Genomic DNA, 7,032 nt, shown 5'->3' with positions numbered 1-7,032 from the left:
CCTCAGACGCCTCAACTATGGGATCATCTCGCTCATCCCCAAGGTGTCGGGGGCTTCCGACATCCGCCAGTTCCACCGGATCACGGTCATCAACGTGATTTTTCGGATTCTGGCGAAGGGGTACGCCAATAGGGTGACCCTACTAGCTGACCACATTACCCACCCCAACTAGTCTGCCTTCATTCAAGGGCGGTATATCCTGGATGGGGTGCTAGTTCTTCACGAAGTCCTCCTTGAGGTTTGCTCTAAGCACATCAAGGTGGTGTTCCTGAAGATTGATTTCATAAGGCATACGACTCTGTTAGTTAGCCCTTCCTTCAGGAAGTTCTGCTCTGGAAAGGCTTTGACTACCGTTGGATCTCCAGAGTGATGCAGACGGTTTCCTGGTGTCGCGCTGCTGTGAACATCAATGGGGAAATCATCCCTTACTTCCCCACCTTTTTTGGGTTAGACAAGGCGACCCCTTCTCTCCATTCTTGTTCAATATGGTGGTGGACGCGCTTGCCACCATCCTGGATAAGGCTAAGGCTGCGGGGCATATTCGTGGGATCACCCCCCACCTAGCCGGCGGCTCCAGGATCTCCCTCCTCCAGTACGCGAACGACACCATCATGATGGGTCGAAGGATCATATGCGGGCATCTCTAACCTTAAGTTCCTCATCCTCTGCTTCCAACAAATGCCTGGCCTCAATATCAACTTCGACAAATGTGATATAATGGTGATGGGCTACTCTCCTGCAAAATCCCTGAACATTGCCAACCGGCTCAACTGACGCTTGGGCTCCTTCCCCACAACCTACATGGGAATGCCAATTAGCAATGCTCGGCTTACAGTCACTGACCTGCTCCCGACTGTGGCCAAGTTACAAACGCGCATTGAGCCTTGGCAGGGTAGGTGGCTGTCTAAGGCGGCCCGGATGATCCTCATCAACTCCTCCCTCTCCATCCTCCTCTTGTTCCTCATGAGCTTCTATAGGCTACATGAGACTCTACAACATGAGATCGCCAAGGTCCAGTCCCGCTTCTATTGGGCCGGCGACCACAATAAACAGAAGTACCATATGGTCTGTGCTACGTCTTGAGCTTGCGTTGGTTTTCCTTGAAGAGGAAAGGGTGATGTAGCAATAGTAGCGTAAGTATTTCCCTCACTTTTTAAGAACCAAGGTATCAATCCAGTAGGAGGCTCCTCAAAAGTCCCACGCACCTACACAAACAAACAAAGAACTCGCAACCAACGCAATAAATGGGTTGTCAAGCCCTTCACGGCCACTTGCAAAAGTGAGATCTGATAGAGATAGTATGATAAGATAAATATTTTTTTGTTATTTTATAATATAGATTGGAAAAGTAAAGATGCAAATAAAAGTATATTGAAAGCTTATATGATAAAAGATAGACCCGGGGGCCATAGGTTTCACTAGTGGCTTCTCTCAAGATAGCATAAGTATTACGGTGGGTGAACAAATTACTATCGACCAATTGATAGAAAAGCGAATAATTATGAGATTATCTAGGTATGATCATGTATATGGGCATAACGTCTGTGACAAGTAGACTGACTCCTGCCTACATCTACTAATATTACTCCACACATCGACCGCTATCCAGCATGCATCTAGAGTATTAAGTTCATAAGAACAGAGTAACGAATTAAGAAAGATGACATGATGTGGAGGGATAAACTCATGCAATATGATATAAAACCCACCTTTTTATCCTCGATGGCAACAATACAATACGTGCCTTGCAATCCTTATTGTCACTGGGTAAGGACACCGCCAGATTGAACCCAAAGCTAAGCATTTCTCCCATTGCAACAAAGATCAATCTAGTAGGCCAAACCAAACTGATAATTCAAAGAGACTTGCAAAGATAACTAAATCATACATAAAAGAATTCAGAGGAGATTCAAATAGTACTCATAGATAAACTTGATCATAAACCCACAATTCATAGGATCTCGACAAACACACCGCAACAAGAGTTACATCAAATAGATCTCCACAAGAGAGGGCGAGAACATGGTATTGAGATCCCAAAAGAGACAAGAAGCCATCTTGCTAATAACTATGGACCCGAAGGTCTGTGGTAAACTACTCACATCTCATCGGAGGGGCTATGGTGTTGATGTAGAAGCCCTCCATGGTCGATTCCCCCTCCGGCGGAGCGCCAACAAAGGCTCCAAGATGGGATCTCGCGAATACAGAAGGTTACGGCGGTGGAAATTGTTTTTGGTTGGCTCTTTGGATGTTTTCGTGGTACGTGGGTATATATAGGAGGAAGAAGTGCGTCGGTGGTCGCCCGAGGGGCCCACGAGATAGGGGGGCGCGCCCTGTAGGGGTGGGCGCGCCCTCCACCCTCGTGGCCGCCTCGGCTGCTTCTTGGCTTGCACTCCATGTCCTCTGGATCACGTTTGTTCAAAAAATCACGCTCCCGAAGGTTTCATTCCGTTTGCACTCTGTTTGATATTCCTTTTCTTCGAAATACTGAAATAGGAAAAAAAACAATACGGGTGATGTCTACTACACAACCTTCTTCTTGTAGACGTTGTTGGGCATGCAAGCGCACATGTTTGTAGGACAGTAGCAAATTTCCCTCAAGTGGATGACCTAACGTTTATCAATCCGTAGGAGGCGTAGGATGAAGATGGTCTCTCTCAAGCAACCCTGCAACCAAATAACAAAGAGTCTCTTGTGTCCCCAACACACCCAATACAATGGTAAATTGTATAGGTGCACTAGTTCGGCGAAGAGATGGTGATACAAGTGCTTTATGGATGGTAGATAAAGGTATTTGTAATCTGAAATAATAAAAACAGCAAGGTAGCGAGCGATAAAAGTGAGTGTAAACGGTATTGCAATGATAGGAAACAACGCCTAGGGTTCATACTTTCACTAGTGCAAGTTCTCTCAACAATAATAACATAGATAGATCATATAACAAGCCCTCAACATGTAACAAAGAGTCAATCCAAAGCCACTAATAGCGGAGAACAAACGTAGAGATTACGGTAGGGTACGAAACCACCTCAAAGTTATTCTTTCGGATCGATCTATAAAAGAGTTCATACTAGAATAACACCTTAAGACACAAATCAACCAAAACCCTAATGTCACCTAGATACTCCATTGTCACCTCAAGTATCCGTGGGCATGATTATACGATATGCATCACACAATCTCAGATTCATCCAACCAACATAAAAGTACTTCGAAGAGTGCCCCAAAGCTACTACCGGAGAGTCAAGAACGTGTGCCAACCCCTATGCATAGGTTCCCAATGTCACAAAACCCGCAAGTTGATCACCAAAACATACATCAAGTGGCACATGATATCCCATTGCCACCACAGATAATCACGGCAAGACATACATCAAGTGTTCTCATAAAGACTCAATCCGATAAGATAACTTCAAAGGGGAAACTCAATTCATCACAACAGAGTAGAGGGGGAGAAACATCATAAGATCCAACTACAATAGCAAAGCTCGGGATACATCAAGATCGTGCCATAGAGGGAACACGAGAGAGAACAAGAGAGAGAGAGAGATCAAACACATAGCTACTGGTACATACCCTCAGCCCCGAGGGTGAACTACTCCCTCCGCGTCATGGATAGTGCCGGGATGGTGAAGATGGCCACCGGTGATGGGATACCCCTCCGGCAGGGTGCCGGAACAGGGTCCCGATTGGTTTTTCGTTGCTCTGGAGGCTTGCGGCGGCGGAACTCCCGATCTATCTTCTGTTCTGGAAGTTTTAGGGTACAAGAGTATATATGGGTGCAGGGGGTACGTCGGAGGAGCTACGGGGGCCCCACGAGGCAGGGGGCGCGCCCAGGGGGGCGCCCCCCACCCTCGTGGGCAGCCCGTATCTCCCCTGACGTGCACTCCAAGTTCCCTGGGTTGCTTTCCTTCCAAAAATAACTTCTCCAGTTGATTTCGTTCCGTTTTGATACCGTTTGATATTTATTTTCCTCGAAACACTGAAATAGGCATAAAATAGCAAATCTGGGTTGGGCCTCCGGTTAATAGGTTAGTCCCAAAAATAATATAAAAGTGGATAATAAAGCCCAATATTGCCTAAAACAGTAGATAAAGTAGCATGGAGCAATCAAAAATTATAGATACGTTGGAGACGTAACAAGCATCCCCAAGCTTAATTCCTGCTCGTCCTTGAGTAGGTAAATGATAAAAAATAATTTTTGATGCGGAGTGATACTTTGGCATAATTTCAATATAAATCTTCTTAATTGTGGCATGAATATTCAGATCCGAAAGATTCAAGACAAAAGTTCGTATTGACATAAAAGTAATAATACTTCAAGCATACTAATCAAAGCAATCATGTCTTCTCAAAATAGCAGGGTTAAAGAAAGTTATCCCTACAAACTCATATAGTCTGGCTAAGCTCTATCTTCATCACACAAAGTATTTAAGCATGCACAACCCCGATGACGAGCCAAGCAATTGTTTCATACATTAGTAATCTCAAACTTTTTCAACTTTCACACAATATATGAGCGTGAGCCATGGACATAGCACTAAATTTGGAATAGAATGGTGGTTGTGGAGAAGACAAAAAAGGAGAAGATAGTCTCACATCAACTAGGCGTATCAATGTGCTATGGAGATACCCATCAATAGATATCGATGTGAGTGAGTAGGGATTTCCATGCAACGGATGCACTAGAGCTATAAGTATATGAAATCTCAACAAAAGAAACTAAGTGGGTGTGCATCCAACTTGCTTGCTCACGAAGACCTATGGCACTTTTGAGGAAGCCCATCATTGGAATATACAAGCCAAGTTCTATAATGAAAAATTCCCACTAGTATATGAAAGTGACAACATATGAGACTCTCTATTATGAAGATCATGGTGCTACTTTGAAGCACAAGTGTGGTAAAAGGATAGTAGCATTGTCCCTTCTCTCTTTTTCTCTCTTTTTCTTTGGTGGGCTTCTTTGGCCTCTTTTTTTTATTTGGGCTTCTTTGGCCTCTTTTATTTTTCATAAAGTCCGGAGTCTCATCCCGACTTATGGGGGAATCATAGTCTCCATCATCCTTTCCTCACTGGGACAATGCTCTAATAATGATGATCATCACACTTTTATTTTTCTTACAACTCAACAATTACAATAATACTAGAACAAAATATGACTCTATATGAATGCCTCTGGCCGTGTACCGGGATATGCAATGAATCATGAGTCACATGTATGAAAATTATGAAGGTGGCCTTGCCACAAATACAATGTCAACTACATGTTCATGCAAAAAACAATATGACAATGATGGAGCGTGTCATAATAAACGGAACAGTGGAAAGTTGCATGGCAATATATCTCGGAATGGCTATGAAAATGCCATGATAGGTAGGTATGGTGGCTGTTTTGAGGAAGGTATATGGTGGGTGTATGATACCGGCGAAAAGTGCGCGGTATTAGAGAGGCTAGCAATGGTGGAAGGGTGAGAGTGCGTATAATCCATGGACTCAACATTAATCAAAAGAACTCATGCACTTGTTGCAAAAATTTAGAAGTCATCAAAAACCAAAGCACTAAACACATACTCCTAGGGGGATAGATTGGTAGGAAAAGACCATCGCTCGTCCCCGACTGCCACTCATAAGGAAAACAATCAATAAATAAAATTGTGCTCCGACTTCATCACAAAGCGGTTCACCATACGTGCATGCTACGGGAATCACAAACTTCAACACAAGCTTTCTTTAAATTCATACTCACCCCAACTAGCATTGCTTTGATATTATCACCTCCATATCTCAAAACAATTATCAAGCATCAAACTTATCTTAGCATTCAACGCACTCAAAAGAAAGTTTCACATATCTTGAATACCAAGTATATTAATGTTAAGTAAATTACCATGCTATTAATGACTCTAAAAATAATCTAAGTGAAGCATGAGAGATCAATAGTTTCTTTAAAACAAATCCACCACCGTGCTCTAAAAGATCTAAGTGAAGTACTAGAGCAAAAATTATCACGCTCAAAAGATATAAGTGAAGCACATAGAGTATTCTAGCAAATTCCAATTTGTGTGTGGCCCTCTCTCATTAAAGAATTTCAGATCTTGGTATCTTATTCAAGCAGCAAGCAAAACAAAATAAATGACAATGCAAGGATAGCACAACTCATGTGAAGAAGCCAAAACTTAGGCTCAGCCGATACTAACTGATAGTTGTTGAAGAAGAAAAGTGGGATGCCTACCGGGGCATACCCAAGCTTAGATGCTTGAGACTTCTTGAAATATTATCTTGGGGTGCCTTGCGCATCTCCAAGCTTGAACTTTTGTGTCTCCTTAATTCCTCTCATATCATGGTTTCTCTTTTTATCAAAAGCTTCGTTCACAACAAACTCAACAAGAACTCGTGAGATAGGTTAGTATAAACCAATGCAAAACCATATCATCTTCTACTGTAACAAATTACTAACATTATTATTCAACATTGAATACTAAATGCCTCTGTATATTTAATACTACTATCCTCAAATAGAATCATTAAACAACCAAACATATGCAAACAATGCAACCATAACAGCAATCTGCCAAAACAGTACAGTCTGTAAACAAATGCAAGAGTATCAATACTTCCCTGGCTCCAAAAATTATGAACTAAAATTCCCACTGTAATAAATTTATCAGAGCTTAATATGCAAAAAGATTCAACGTTATACCATTCTCTGGATTTTCTAGGGAAGTTTTGCAACAGCGGTAAACATTCTGTTCTCAAACAGCAACATGTATATTAGCAAAATAAGCATGGTAAAGACTATCCTTGACATTTTTATTGCAACTAAAGATGCAAAACATTATTATAACTAACATCAAGAAAAAACTAGCAAAATAAAATGATGCTCCAAGCAAAACACATATCATGTGGCGAATAAAAATATAGCTCCAAGTAAAGTTACCGATGAACGAAGACGAAAGAGGGGATGTCATCCGGGGCATCCCCAAGCTTAGGCTCTTGGTTGTCCTTGAATATTACCTTGGGGTGCCTTGGGAA

This window comes from Triticum dicoccoides, chromosome 7B (genome assembly GCF_002162155.2).
Source record: "Triticum dicoccoides isolate Atlit2015 ecotype Zavitan chromosome 7B, WEW_v2.0, whole genome shotgun sequence".
Lineage (NCBI taxonomy): Eukaryota > Viridiplantae > Streptophyta > Magnoliopsida > Poales > Poaceae > Triticum > Triticum dicoccoides.
Note: the sequence above shows the minus strand (reverse complement) of the source record.